At 39.7% G+C, this 15,955-nt stretch overlaps 1 protein-coding gene across 2 annotated transcripts in view; it reads left to right on the top strand.

Moving 5' to 3' along the window:
- The first annotated feature begins 13,315 nt into the window (after nt 1-13,315).
- STK32A (serine/threonine kinase 32A) overlaps nt 13,316-15,955 on the top strand; it is a 112,118-nt gene continuing 109,478 nt past the window's right edge. The window contains exon 1 of one of the 2 annotated variants that reach the window (XM_032477048.1): nt 13,316-13,454. The gene's annotated coding sequence lies outside the window, so the exon portion shown is untranslated. The remainder of the gene's footprint in view (nt 13,455-15,955) is intronic. The other variant, XM_032477047.1, reaches the window with a different exon arrangement.

Here is a 15,955-nt window from a genome sequence, read left to right on the forward strand (position 1 = left end):
TTGAAAGACTAAGGTAAACTCATAGTTTGATCTCCCACTAAAGTTATGAGAAAGGTAAAGAAAAAACTCTGACCCTGCTATTTCTTTACTCCAGATATAAAAGCCTGAGAAGAAGGAATGAGTAAAGACACCATTCTAGAAAGTCATTCTTAACTTCAAAAGAATAGGATACATTGATTCAGTTTTTCCTATATGTGACAATGCAGCATCCTTCCTTAAGCATTTGAAATCATCTCCAATCACTTGTACCTCTGTGGGTGAGAGCACTAAGTAAAGTTGAGTTTTTAATGCCCAGTGTTATGTTGGGCTTGGTAGGGAAATTCAAATTTGTGACCTACGGTAGAGACACATCTTTCTACAGGGATGAGTTCTAAAGTACATCACATAAGGCAAAAAAATGCATCACGTCAAAATTGCATTAGGGAAAACTCCATGTTGGAACACAACGTAACATGCTGCAAAACATCCACCACGGCCAAAATTTTCTCTCTTATTGAAACATATTGCTTCTTTTTTCTTCTAACTGAACACCAGATTAGGTAGGTGGCTTGCATCTGGAACATGTTGCAATTTTTAAAGAAAGTATTTTACAGCCTGGAATCTCTGTATGGAGTAATGTTCCTGACTGAGGGAACAAGGAATTCCTATCCACCTACTACCACATCAAGGAATATACTCACTGAGTGGAAGGTAATCAGAAGAGTCTGCGGTATGTCAAGTGTTCATTCATTTGTTCTCATCCTCATTCTCAAGTTACCATTCATTCACACAATCTTGACTTCTGTCCCTTTGGCCCACCCTCTTCTCCTCCCTCTTCTTTAGCAGAGCACAAATAGGCGAATTTGCATACATTAAATATTCCTTTGATGTGATTCCACTGTAGCACTCAAGGCAGACATCACCCATCAATCACAACATGATTTTCCTCCCATGAGGCACAGACTGGACCTGAGTCCTTCCCAACACAAGACTCCAGGCAGCCACTACCCACTGACCAATGCAGATCACTAATATTCCACACAATTTTTTTAACCACTTAGTTTCCTTTACTATTTTTGAGCTTCATTTCTGTATATGATTAAAATAACTAAATAAAGCATTAGATGAGCTGCTTTCTAGACCTTACACTGAATTCTATGATTTTATGTTCCTTTAGATGGTAGTAGAGGTCAGCCAATTAAGGCCCACGGATCAAACCCACCGCATTACGTTTTTGTATGGCCTATGAGCTAAAAATAGATCATACATTTTTTTAATCATTGGAAAGAAATAAAATAATAATAATATTCTATAATATGTAAAAATCATGTAATTAAAATTTGTGTCCATAAATAAAGTTTCACTGGAAAATAGCCTATTGTCTATGGCTGTTATCACACTATACAGAGTTGTGTCAGAAAATGTACTCCTCACAAAGTCTAAAATATTTACTAATTGATCCTTTACAGAGAAAGCACAAACTAAAGTGGGATGAGGAAATTGTGGATCGAACGCCAAGTCAAGAGAATTGGTATCTATGTAATAAGGGCAAGTAGCATAACATGAATATATGTATTTGTTGAAAACTCATCTTCTGACACTTTTAAAAGGTGAATTTTATTATGAACTTTATATTCCTTTCATTATTTGTCATTTAAAATTCGTTATAAGAAAGGAATGCCAAACATAAAAGTAAAAAAGAACCAGGAATTTAGGGGGGACTACAGAGAGGAATTTGACCTGAAATTAGGGGCTCTGTGACAGAGATCACTGAAATGTAAATTTAATACAAAATTTGTCAGAATTTCATAGTCCAGCTAAGAAGTAAGCTCAGTGAATGCTCTGGGCAACCTGGTAAAATGCATTCTATTGTATTTTTCAAATTGTTCACTATTTACTAATTACATGGTTCAAGTTATAAAAAACAAGTAACAACTTCTCTAACCTTTTATTTCAGAAACTAAAATAAGTCCCTTCTTCCCTTATAGGACAGGAGGAAGGAATCATTAGGAAAACTACTCTAAATAAAAGTATGATTTCTGATACTTATATTTCATGTTAGTATGATAATCCTTTTAAATCGGTTAATTATATGCTTACACATGCTTTTATAGGTTTTCGAGTCTGCAATAAATTATGCAAATTTAACTAGAATTTTGCTTCTGATTAAATTTTGGCTTAGGCCAAATGAAAACTGTTTAATATTGACTATCGATATAAGTTAACATTTGATTAGTTTGGAACCTAATTGCTTTCCGTAATCTTTACAAATGATGTTTTTCTTGTTTTAAAGGATTTTGGAGCTGTTAATTACTCCATATATGTGAAAAGAAACATTTCATTAGCTCAAATTTAATTTTCAGTCTCTTCAACTCTCATTGGTATTTGGATAAGATTCAGTTCCTATTACTGGAAAAGAACAACTAACAAAGATGAAGAAAGAAAATAACTGGGCAGTAGAGGAAACACACTAAGTGTATAGTGAGAGTAAAATGTTGAAGTTACCTAATTAATTAAGAAGAAAACTGTCCTTTGCAGGAAAGTTCAACCTAACTCATCATGGTTGGAAGAAAGATGGCTTTTCAATAAAGGCAAGAAGTTGGGAAAAGAAATCATATTTACCATAATCATCAAATAAAGGTAGGAAAATTAAATTAATAATTGACACTTTTTCAAACTCTTAATTAGTTGCCTAAGAGGAGAGTGGGTGTTTGCAATTACTACACACGTATATTATGGACTCTAGATTAACAATGGATGCATTAAAATGTGTTGAATAATTTAAATATGGCCATAAATAGTAACTTGTCTTTGTTAATTAGGCTTATTATGATGTATAATATAACATCCCAGAGAAATAACTCAAAAATAAAGAAATTTCTAGAATAATTCTGGGATAATATATCTGAGTGATATCAGATTGATTCAGGTTCCAATATGGCCTTAATACTTTCTCTCATATTTCCTGGTCACAGAATTTAATCTGGCTAAACTTGAGATTCTGCATTAGTATAATAGGAGAAATTATTCATTCATAGATTTTCTTTTGAGCGCTACGCTCACATAGTAAGCATAGAATGATTGTGATAATCCCATAATTTTGGAGTTTTATTTACGTAGACACTGCAAAAAGAGTGTTAATGCTAATTAACGATTAAATTTCAAGAAGTAGATTTTCCTCTATTTTTTATACTTACAGAGCTAAGGATTTTCTAGACTCATACACTGGATTTAAACAGACACATTTTGTAGTTCATATTATTGTAGTTTAATATGTACATTCTGCTTAATGCTGGGATTCATTAAAACGTTTTTTCTTGTTGCCTAAACTACCTACATCCATGGAAATAGGGTTTTTTTGTTTTTACTTTTTACTTTTTACTGTTGTCTGTTTATTCTAATGATAAAAATACATCTTTGTTTACTCTCACAAGAATTGGAAATACAACTCGGTTCTAATAAAGCCGGGAACTCACAAAGCAGTGCATAAGACATTTACTTCTAATCTGTTGGAGAAATGATCCCACGATTCTGCATGGGAAGAAAGTCAGGATTTGAAAGCAAGAAGCAAGAAGAACACGTAAATGTATTTCACTGGGAAATCTTGAAGAACATAATGGCATTCATATTCAAATAAACTAGAAATAACTGCTCTGAACAGCAAAGTCACCATTTGTATGGGAAAAATAGAGACTCTGAATTTGCGTGTGCCAGGGTTCAAATCTCAGTTTAGATTTCATGGTTTATTTTAATTAGTCGCTCAACTTCTCAAGTTCTTTGTCCTTAAACTGTGGATAATAACAGCTACCGGGGATCACTGTTGTCAAAATTCATTTAGTGCACACAAAGTGCCTTTGGAGGAGTAGGTGTTTAATAAAACAAAGTTAACATTATTATAAAACCATTCCCTTTCATCAGTGGCTATCATTTCAAATGGAATGCTACTGCTGTAATCTTGTCAACACGCATTCCTCAAGTAACTGTGCAAAGGCTAATCTGCAAAATAAACCAGCCCACTATTTTGAAGTAAAAGGAAAGGAAGCTGAATCTATCCCAACAACTCAAGCGTAGCATGCATGGGAGGAAAAATCAGGCCCAAGTCCCTTCAAGTAATCTACTCTATGCTCCAGTTTTTCAAAGGTTTAATCTACGAAACAGGAAGTCCCAGTAAAAGGAGTTCAAAGAACTCTCCAATAAACGGCTGTGCCCAGAATACTGAGGTAAAAGTAGCAGGCATTGCAGTAGGTGACCCACAGCCCAGGACTGCCCCCAGACTGTCCTGACGGCAGCACTGGATGTCACACATCTCAGTGGCCCTTTCAATCCCTTTCTACCCGGCGAATAGAGTTAGTACGTTGCTCTAACCATAGGTCACAGGACATGCTCCCTGGTCGCAGCATAGCAGCACTAGAACAGACCATAAAAACCACCCAGTCCAACCACTTTGTTTAACAGATGGAAAGTCCAATCCCAGGTTGGGGTCAGTGATGTCTCCACAGGTGCAGAGCTAACCCCAAGGGGTGTTTCAGATGACAGGGGACCTCCAGTATGCTAACTGCAGATTTGCGAGTGTCATACAGAAGGAAAAATCTATTGTGGTGAAAGGCCCGGACCTTGAAGTCAGACTACCTGGGCTTCTATCCTGTGACTCTGGGCAAACTCCCTGACCCTTTTAAGCCCCAGTCCTCTTGACTGAAAATCGGTATTTTTAGCACTGAATGACAGGGTGCAAATAAAGTGTTGGCCTCAGTGCCTGATATATTAAAAATGCTAATAAATATTTATCAGTAGTGGTAGTTTTAATCTATTTCTCTTTTCCTTCATTATTATTATTATTATTATTATTATTATTATTTATTATTATTAATTATTATTATTATTTGCTACTTAGAACAGGGGAAACACAACAAAGGACAGTAAGACCCTTTCTTGGACTTTTGCTAAAGTACACCAAAGGACAGTGTTTCACACTTAGAATTTTCTTGAAATAAGTCATTGTGAACTTGTGTCATGCTGATCTGAACAATTTACAGACACGTTTGGAAAGGATGCATTTTTGACTATGAGAAATACACTGAAATTGCTTTAGTAATTTACCTTCAAGGTACTCCATGTAGTTCTCTTAACAGCCTCCTTTCAAAATGCTGAATCTTTACCACCGTTCCCTAGGTCCTGAGCCATTCTCTATAGAAACCAAACTATTAACAGCACGCACCAAAGGATGGCTATCCATCCTAAGATGAAGATGAAGTATCTTTGAAATGATTACATAGACCAGTGATACAGCACAATTTTGACTCAGAAGTAATGTGCTTCATGAATACAACTTGTATTCAGAAGTCTGGCCTACTTTGGGATACAAAAAAAGCAAAATGCACAATTTCTCTTTCTTCTATCCCTCTTTTGTAGTTTAGTATCGCAACTTGTTCAAATGTAAATCACTTCCATATCTAAAAATGTACAAAATGATGAATTAAACAGAATTACAGAAAACCAAGACAGTGCCTCTGAGGACCACAGCATGTTTTTGTGGATGTGCACTGAATGGGGCTGTGCTTTGGGAAAATAAAGGACTGCATTTTAGCTCTAATTTCAGAGACACCTGAAGATATTTCATTATTTCCTGGTCTGAATGAAACCCTGGATTTTTTCCTTTTTCTCTTTTCTAAACTTTTTATAGAAATAGTCTCCAAAAATCAAGAAATTCCCAACAACTCTGGGTCAAAATATCTCTAATTACAGGACAGGTAGGTTAGACTGAGAAACACTGGTGTTTAAAGAGGGCAATTTTGGGGGGAGGGGAAACACTATCCCCAGAACTCTACAAATTTCGGGAAAAGATCCCAAGATAATACACATACATTATTCCAGTGAAACGTAACATTCATCCTAAACATGAAAAATACATATTTATACACTTGTAGATTTTTAAAAATCTCCCTAGGCCATTAAAAAGAGATATATAATTTCATCAGATGTATTTTCCACGGTCAGAGCACAGCTCCATGGTATTTCTGTGACTTCTGTGTCAAATGTAAGGACAGCTCATTGCAAAGACACTCTTAATAGGAAAACACCAAGAGAAAGGGAGGAGAGGGGAGACGGGAGGTGACCACTTACTAGTTTGCTGTTATCAAGGCAAACACCAAGTCTACTGCCTGTTCCCCACATGCTCCTGGATATTCTAATATGTGACTCTGTAGGGTGTGTGTGTGTGTGTGTGTGTCGTGTGTGTGTTGAGTAAAAGACTGAGGAGGGAACTGGTCCTAAAGAGTCAAATGAAACTATTTGTAGGTGAATAAGTTCCCTCCATTCCCTCATGTTCACAACTTTTCCAATCTCTCATAGGAAAGGTATAAACTACCAAAGTAGAAAACAAAGTCAAGATGTGAATTCCTGATTTCTTTCCTTGTAATATACAGAAATGGTTGAAGAAATTAAATCCTTTTTATACTATGAGCTGTCATTCACAGATCATTTCGTTAAATAATTTGAGGGGCTGACATCAGATAAACCAGGTTGAAATCTTCTGGCTTTAAAATAACTTTATGGGAAAGCTGACTCTTTAAGTGATTGTTATATTTTTGCTATGGAAGGAGGGATCAAAATTGTATCACACACACACACACACTTATCCACCCAGGCACACATACCATTCAGAGAGGAAGCCTGTAATACAGTGAGAAGGATATTGACTTTGCAGTAAACCAGAGCCGGGAGTTTAGGAAACTTACTGAAAACACTTGAGTTTCTATTTTCTGTTCTGAAAACAGAAAAGAGCAACCTAGAGTTTATGGGTTTGCCATGCAGATGAGACAAAGGGATGGGCGTACACATCGCCTCTGTCACATCCAGGATACTGCACTTGCTGTTTCCTCTGTGGACAATGTTTTCCTCCATCATACGTGGCCACACTGAACCTCCTTGGTTTCCTTGAACACAACCTGCTCTCTCTTGTCTACACGGCTTTGCCCGTGCTGTTCCCTTGGGCTGGAGCACTCTCTGCCCTTTCCCTTTGCACATCTAACCCAGGACTGAGCTTGGATGCTATTCTCCTGTGACACCTTTGCTGACACCTCTAGACTAGTTTATGCATTTCATTTATGTGCTCACAGAGCACCCTAACTTCTGTTATCACAGCCCTATTACACTGGACTGAAATTGCCAGCTAGTTTGCCTGAATTTTCAGTAGATGATGAACTCCTTAACATACGTACTTATTTCATTCAGTGTTGTAACCATGCCTCCCAACAATGGTTTCTCTTAAGCTTAGGTCAGTACTGACAATGGTACAGTGAGATGGGCATTCTTTCATACCTTTTGTACGAAAGAGAGACATTCAGTATAATAATAAAATAATAATGACAATAATAATAATAATGCAATTATTAGGTATCTCTCTGCATCAAGCATTGTGATAAGTGTTTTCATGTATTATCTCATTTAATCATCGCAATACTGGTTGGGAATACGTACCACAAGCATCTGTACTGTACAGAACAAGAAACAAGACTCTGAGTCTAAACGACTTCACAAGGGCATGAAGCTTTAGGTGGTGAAATCAGGAAACAAACCCAGGTCTGCGTGATCCTAAGAAAATTTTTCCTCACCAATGATGCTCTACTGGGCAAGTTTTCTGGAGAACAATTAAATTACTCACGCCTCAGTGAATGCTCTGGAATAAATAAGCACATGGATGTATATATATATACAGTCGGCACCACGACTGCTCATTTCTTATGTGCTTCCACTTAACCCATTTTTCCTCTATTTCTCTTTCTCAGTTAATTATTTTCCAGTAAGCATAGATGAGGGAACAATTTGATACTATGTCTATCTTTTTATTTTGGACACAAGATATCAAATGTTCCCATTACGTCTTGTTTCCTTCCCTCGCAATTAAATTATGTCACATCACAGGGCTGAGTGGTGAAGACAGAGTGATACGCATTGTGCACTCACTAGAATGCTTGCTTCTTCGAGAACAGGGGTTGGTTTATTAATCTTCGTGTCTCCAGCTCCTGGCTGGTGCTGCCCCTACTATAGACAAGTGATAAACCCTGCAGGAATGGGTTGTTAAAAAAATCGTGAACTTGAAGTTACAGTATTTGTAACGGCAGTTTAGAAATTGCAAATGTCAGTCATTTAATGAAAGTAAGAACAAAATGGGGTGTTTTTGTCAAGATAATAGCTAAAAGAAAACTTCAGGTTTTCATACACAGTTCCAAACTGATTAAATTGATCGAAGTGGACAAACCAGGTAAACCTGAACATGAAACTGAATTTCAACACATACTTGAGAACTTACGGAATCTGAGACATTGTGCTGGGTTCTAACAATTTATTTTATAAGTGAGGAGAATTTTCTTACTGCTGTAAGAGAGAATGCGTCTTCCTAGTAAGTGAGAATAATTTGCATACCAGGCCAACAGAAAATAAAGCTTTGTCTTATGTGGAGAGGGCAGAGGAATGTTACTGAAACTTGACTCTAAGGAGGTCCATTTCCTGCTTAATGCATCTGAGGGCCTCCCACTGCCATTATGTCTAAACTTCAAGCTCTTTTCCATAGTATATTTGGTTCTTCAGCTCTTTCTTCCATCCTCTCTCACTCCCACTGTACTCCTTATTCTCAAGTCACAGTAAATATTTTATACTTCTCCCCAAATATTGTGTTTTTGTATGACTCCAGTCTCCAGATCTGGGAGGCCTTGCTCTCTGTTTAGTGACCCCCTCATTCATCCTTCAAGACAATGAATACACATTACTGAAACTTCTGGCATCTTTAGGCAGAGGAAACTGATTCAGCCAGTGCTCCCAGGGGGCTTCCACTGGGCATCTATCAATCTTAGGCTGTAGTCCCACCTCCATCAAACCATAAAACCCTCATGTCCAGCGAGCATATCTTATTTGTCTTTGTATGTTTTGAATTTCGCCCACTAAATGTCCACTTACATCATGGGAATGGTTACTGCTTTGAAGTATAATATGTCTTTTTGTATTTTCCTCCTGAAATAAGAAAGAAAAGAATGATGGAAATATACAATCATTTACTTATTTGACGAAACACTTTCTATTTACCAAACACTGGTTCAGCACTGGATATATTAATGGTGGACAAGACAGAGATTATTCCTTCCCCCATGGAGCCTGCATTCAGTGGGGGAAAGCAAAGAACCTACATAAGCCAATTAATTACAGCTCATGATGAATAATAAGAGAAGAAATTAATGTGTGTAGTGGAGAATGGAGGAAGTAGCAGGGAAACATCTTCAGCTAAGGAACTGAGGAAAGCTCTTTCTGAACTAGAGGAATATGAGCTGATAGCTGAATGATGAGAAGTCTAGAACCATGTCCATGCATAAACAAGAGCTGTTCAAATATCCTGGGGTGGGGACAAGTTCGGCATGATCTTTAGAAAGCTATGGTGGCTGGAGTGGAGTGGGCAGAGGAACACTGGTCCTGGATGCAGTTGGACCATCTGGCAGGGAATGGACAGTATAAGGCTTTGTCTACTGCAGAAAAGAGCGTCACTTTATTCTCAACGTGGTGGAACCCAGTATACAGCATCAAGCAAAGAATGGCATGGTTGGATTGGTGTGGTATTAATGTTTCTGCTGCAAGCCATTACTTATAAAAACAAAATGTTTTAAAACTCTAGATATCTATCTGGGCAAAACTTCCTCGCTGGTTTACCGGTCACTTCATTCTCCTCGCCGCTGGGGGGCTCCAGAGATTGTCATTAAGTATCCAGCCTGGTTAGTCTCCCAAGTGACTGCTTTATGGCGGTCTCCTTAAACAGCTGTGTTTAAGACATAAATACTAGCAGGACAGTATAAACAACAGTATGAATAAATAGGAGGTTAAAACAAACAGCTCTTTGAAATAGGTCTGCATTTGATAGACTACACATGATACTGGAATTAGAATCACTATTTGTTCTATAAAACCCATGGTATGCCAAATCTTTACATTAGGACAGATTAGTTTCATTTTAAGCAAAAGTGACTGTACTGACAGAAGATTTGTAGAAGATATCTGAGAAGCACTGGGACAGAACCTGGCAGCCTGCTAATTAAAATGACTATCTTAACGATTGCCAGTTTCTGAGCACTTACTCTGTGCTGCCTAGCACCGTGCCAAATGCATTATTATATACGTTATTTCATTTAATCCTCCATTCATCAGAGCTGATAGGAATGACCACTATCCCCTTTACTAAACTGGAAAGTTGAGGCTCAGGACCTTTAAGTGACTTGGCCAACATCTCAGAGATATTAAGTGGTGGAGCTGGCATTTGGGTGAAAGGCTGCCTGATTCCAAAGCCCTTTATGCAAACCGGGACCAAAAGGAGGCTTCTGGAGACTTTAATTCTAGTCACAGCCCACTTACTTGCAATTTCAGTTTTCTTAGTGTTAAATGGATATCATTATCTCCTAGGGGAGAGGAGATAATAATACAAGCCCAGTGATTTTGTAGTGCATCTCCAGTGCCATGAAGACAAAGAGTTTTATAAACTACCAGATGTTCTATAAAAATAATGTATTTTCAGCCAGCTGCCTGATTTGTACCTTAAAAATAACATCCTCTCCCCCAAAAGGAATGCCTTAAAAATTCTCTTGCTCTTTTTTTTTAATTTGGTTGCCTTCTTTCGGAACTTGACCCAAATTCCTCTTTGAATGTTCGTTTATATCATCTGATCCTCTCTCAGACAGTTCTTCATAAGGAGCTGCAACATAAGGTAAGTTTCTACAGAGTTCTGCCTCCAGCTCACTCTGTGGCTTTCAGTAAATCCCTTCCTCAGGACCCCAAGTGCCAAAGGAAAGAGAGAATTAGTTGAAATTCAAGGTTACTCCAAGTTTCACACCACTAGCCCATAGCTAGTGATAGCCCATGGCTGAAGTAATAGAAAGAAGAGGAAAGGGGCTAGGTCATAATAAAAGAAGATAAGTTCTCTGAAATAATTGTTTAATTAGCAAATTACGGGGTTCTTGCCTATCAGGTGACCACTGACACCTTCAATAATAACAGTAGATATTTAAGATGCATCAGACACCATCCTATAAGCTGATACTAAAACTGGTGACCAAAGCCAAAATGGTTCCAGCATTCTGTGCAACTTCTTATCTAGAGAGATCAAAAAGTGGAAGTTCGACAAGCTATGGATTGGGAGAAAATATCTGCAAATGATGCAACTGACAAAGTTAATTTCCAGAATATATAAACAGCTCATACAACTTAACAAAAAAACACAAACAACCCAGTCCAAAAATGGGCAGAAGACCTAAATAAGCAATTCTCCAATGAAGACATACAAATGAACAATAGGCACATGAAAAAAAGCTCAATATCGCTAATTATCAGAGAAATGCAAATCAAAACTACAGTGGGGTATCACCTCACACCAGTCAGAATTGCCATCATTCAGAAGTTCACAAACGATAAAATACCGGAGAGGGTGTGGAGAAAAGGGAACCCTCCTACACTGTTGGTGGGAATGTAGTTTGGTGCAGCCACTATGGAAAACAGTGTGGAGATTCCGCAAAAGACTAAAAATACTTATCATATGATCCAGCAATCCCACTCCTGGGCATATATCCAGAGGGAACCTTAATTCAAAAAGATACATGCACCCAAATGTTCATCGCAGCACTATTTACAATAGCCAAGACATGGAAGCAACCTACATGTCCCTTGATGGATGACTGGATAAAGAAGTTGTTTTATATTTATACAATGTAATACTACTCAGGGATTTAAAAAAAGAATAAAATAATGCCATTTGCAGCAACATGGATGTATCTGGAGATTGTCATTCTATGTGAAGTAAGCCAGAAAGAGAAAGAAAAAATACCATATATCACCCACATGTGGAATCTTAAAAAAAAAGGGGGGGGGGGGACGAGAACACTACTAATGAACTCATTTACAAAACAGAAGTAGACTCAAATATACAATAAACAATCTTACGGTTACTAGGGCAAAGGGGGTGGGAAAGGATAAATTTGTAAGTTTGAGATTTGCAAATGTTAACCACTATATATATAAATAGATTAAAACAAATTTCTTCTTAATAGCATAGGGAACTATATTCAATATTTTGTAATATCCCTTTATGAAAACAAATATATGTATATACACGCATGACTGGGACATTATGCTGCGCACGAGAAATTGACATATTGTAACTGACTATACTTCAATTAAAAAAAAAGTGGGAATCTGAAAAAGACGTGTCTGCCACAGACGCATTTTGTTGGATCAATACAGTTTTTAACATTTTAAAAACTTGCCAGTGTTTCTAAATAATGGGAGATTTCACGCAGAAGTTCTCATTTCTAGCTTCTCTTAAAATCTGAATATTTGGAACGCGGAGCTGGCATTTCCACGCCGCAGGGGAATGCTGGAGTTGAGTAGAAGCTGTCCCTACCCCACTCCCAAACTAGACATACACCCTTCAGTTCCCCTGCCTCACAACTGCCCAAGATTACACACCTTCACCATTTCAGTAAGCAGCCTATGTACCTACTCTCCGATGGCTTAGGTGTGTGTGACTCTTAAGTTAGAAGGAAAGCATAATAAGTTATTTCAATCGTACGGAGTATTATTACAAAGGGAAGTACAAGGGAGCTGCCGTGGGAGAGAACAAAGAAACTTCCAGTGGGATTGATGTTAAAGATGGGGCTGGGAGCCAGGAGACCCGGGTCGAGAAATCGTTCTCTTCATTAATGATGTTATGCTGGGCAGATATACTTCTTCTCTGTCTCAATTTCCCCAGCCGTAAAACGAGGGAATCTATAAAATCATAACCGTTAAATGATTCTTCATGTCGGGACCTATAAAATTCTCAGCCCTGTACTGGATCTCCGCCAACACCCTCAGAAAAGTCTTCAAGGAAATTGCGCCTTTCCCTATCTAAGATCCGCAGGCTCGTATCCGCCACCTTCAAAGCCACCATCCTCCGCAGCAGTGTCGCCTGGGTATCTTGAGGGGGTGGGGGGAGGGGGTCACTTAAGGGGAACCAGGCCTCGGCCCGGGAAGTTGGGGCGCGCACTGCGTCCTGGCGGCCCCGACTCGTGCCAAACCGTCGCGGGATCCCACTGCAAGCTCGCAGAGCAGTCCTCCGGCTTCGCCCTCCCCTGGCTGAGTGCGGAGCCCAGGCGGCTGCCTGGCCGATTGTGCGAAGCCGGGCGCCCGAGAACGCCGGCAAGCGACCTGCTCCCCGCCCCGGCCCGGGATCCGCCCCTCCCGGAGTAGCTGCGCGCGCTCGGCCGGCGCTAGGAACCCACGGCAGCCGCAGGTGCCCGCCCGCCCCCGCCCCGCCCCGCCGAGCCCAGCCCAGGGCTCGCGATCGCAGTGCGCCCTGCCAGGCAGGTGCCTTTCCCTGCTCGCTCCTCCTTTCTCGGAGTTTCTCAGTTAGCCCCTGCTCCCCGGGTGGAAGCATTCTCGGAAGGCGTGGAGGGACCGCCAAGATCTAGGTGAGTGATGGTCTAGATTCTCTTCCTTTTAAGTAACCGTGCATTCTAAGGGCACCGTTGGGAAGCTAGGAAGTTAAAAGGGAAGAGAAATAAACGAAGGCAAGCGATCAGGATAACCCACCACGACCTGATAGGGCTGGGCCACTCCGAGCTTCTTCGCTATTTTGTACCTCACTTTGTCACCCTAGCCTCTGACTCAGGTCCACACGCAGACTTCAACAAATATTTGCTGGGGGGAGATGAGCGCGGGAGGTGTTTCTGCTTGTTTCTCTTATCCAGCTTCTAAACAAGTCCAGGCTGCCTTTGATGGCTGGCTTCATCTCCACCAGGATTCCCTTCCCCCCAGCAAAGCTGAAGGATTTGAACATGTTTACACAAATAAAGTTGCCGTGGGTTCACACAATGGACTGCTATGCAGCACTTAAAAAGCAGTAAGAGATCAGCGTGCCTAGACCACATAAGTATAATGAGAAACGTTCACAGTAGTATGAAAAATATGGTATCATTTAGGTGGCTTATCTTAAAACACATGTTGTATATGTAAAACTGTCCAAAGTGGAATGTAAAATGTATACCAGATTCATGATTGTGGCTGTTTGGGGTAAGTATGAAAGGGGAGTTAACTTGGCATGAGGACTGAGGTGGAAATTATATTTACCTACAGTTTTTAGTATATAAAAATGATGAAGCAAAAGCTGAAGAAATATAAACAATAGTTAACTGCAAGGGGTGTTGACTTGGGTGCTTTTCAGGATCTTTGTTTTTTTTCCCCCCGGGTTTCTAAATTTGTCTCAGCTTGAGTAGTTACGGTTTTCAAATATAAACAAAACAAGTTATGTCTGTGCATATGCTGTGGCAATACAACTAGACAGCTCTGTCAGAAGTCACAGCTTTCTTTCATCACAGCATAGATTCTTCAGTTCCTGCAGAAGACACCTCTTTACCTAGGGCACCTCAGCAGCCTGGAGAATCTCAAGTACTGACAGCCCCGAAAAGTATAGGCCAAAGGTCAACTGTTGTCTGCAGTGAATAATCCAGTGTGTGGCCAGATCAGGGTAGAATCTAAAAAGCCCTATGTTCCTATAAGACACACTGCTGTTTCTCTTCTATTTTCTGTTTAGGATGTCCATTTCCATGGGTGGTGACTGTCCTCTTGACATCTCAAAATGATGCACTGCAGACTTAACATCAGGAGGTCAGGAAAGGATATGGCCCCTCTGGGGTCCTATAGCCCTTCTGGGCCCTATTCAGTGGCATGGAAAAGGTGTGTCTCCATTTTGCTGCCAGAAAAAGGTTGATTTCTTTCTGGATATGAGTTACCATTTAGTTACCCATAAGGGGAGGGGAAAAAAAAGACAATTCTACACTGTTTTGGGTTTATTAGGTGCATTGGAAAAGCCACCACCCAATGGCCCACTCCTCCTGCTCCTCCTCTAAACGCACAAAAGTGGTTCCCTATTTACACATTTTCTTTGCGCCAAAAAAAATCACTGGATGTTTGGTGAACAAAACTATCTGCATCAGAAGGGAACTCGGAAATATGGCAAATTGTGACAATATTCTTCTTTCTCTTTCTGACTTGACAACTTGCAAGGTCAGTGCTTGGTACATCTTGTGTTGCAGGAAGATGGGCTACTTGAGAAAAGCCTGAGGTGTGAAGAAAAATGTAAGAATGACAGCATTGGGGTGTGGTGTGAAAAATACATGTACTGAGGCTTTAGGCGCAAAATTTAGAGAATGCAGTATTAACAATGACAGCTCCTTAAAACTGATATTCTCTTTAGGACCAAGCCTATCCGATGTCATCCACGGTTCAGCCCTTACGCTAGTCCCTGCTTATTCTGGACTCTAAATGCAGTAAGGAAACACACAGGGCACCTCCATTTGCTTCTCCCTCGCCCACAATGGAACACTGAGGGCATCCCACCTGCTTCTTCCTCACTCCTCTGAGGAGTGGGAATTAAAAGCCCTTCGTTTTTTAGCTCAGAGATACAATTGAGTTCTTTCTGTCATGATCTCCATCATCATCCCCTCCAGCTTCCTCCAGCCACCTGTTACCACCTGCCCCTCCCCGCTCCCTCCCTTCTCCCATACCGTTTAATCTCTTGCTTCCTAATTGCTGACTCTGTCTTTGTTCTCCATTTAATGATTCTTTTTTGCAAGTCCAGAAGGCACTTTGCCAGCAGTTGGCTTTCAGTAGGAAAAGTCGCATTTCCTTAATGAGTCTGCCTCCCAAATGAAGGCTTCACTTACGTTTTCCCTAATAAGGAAGAGGAGGTTTTCTTCTAGATTTGCTCAGGGGCTCGTCAAATTCCTTTTCAGTAACTCATCCTTAATCCAGATTCGCTTGGGAATTTTTTTCAATTCTGACTCTAATCTGTATTTCTTTCATGTGCAAAGAGTCCAAGAGAAAATCAACAGGTATCAAATTAAAATAATAATAACAATACATGCTAAGGAAATGCTGTCACTATTAAAAACAGCAGTAACTAATACTTACT

The sequence above is a fragment of the Camelus ferus genome, chromosome 3 (genome assembly GCF_009834535.1).
Source record: "Camelus ferus isolate YT-003-E chromosome 3, BCGSAC_Cfer_1.0, whole genome shotgun sequence".
Classification (NCBI taxonomy): Eukaryota; Metazoa; Chordata; class Mammalia; order Artiodactyla; family Camelidae; genus Camelus; species Camelus ferus.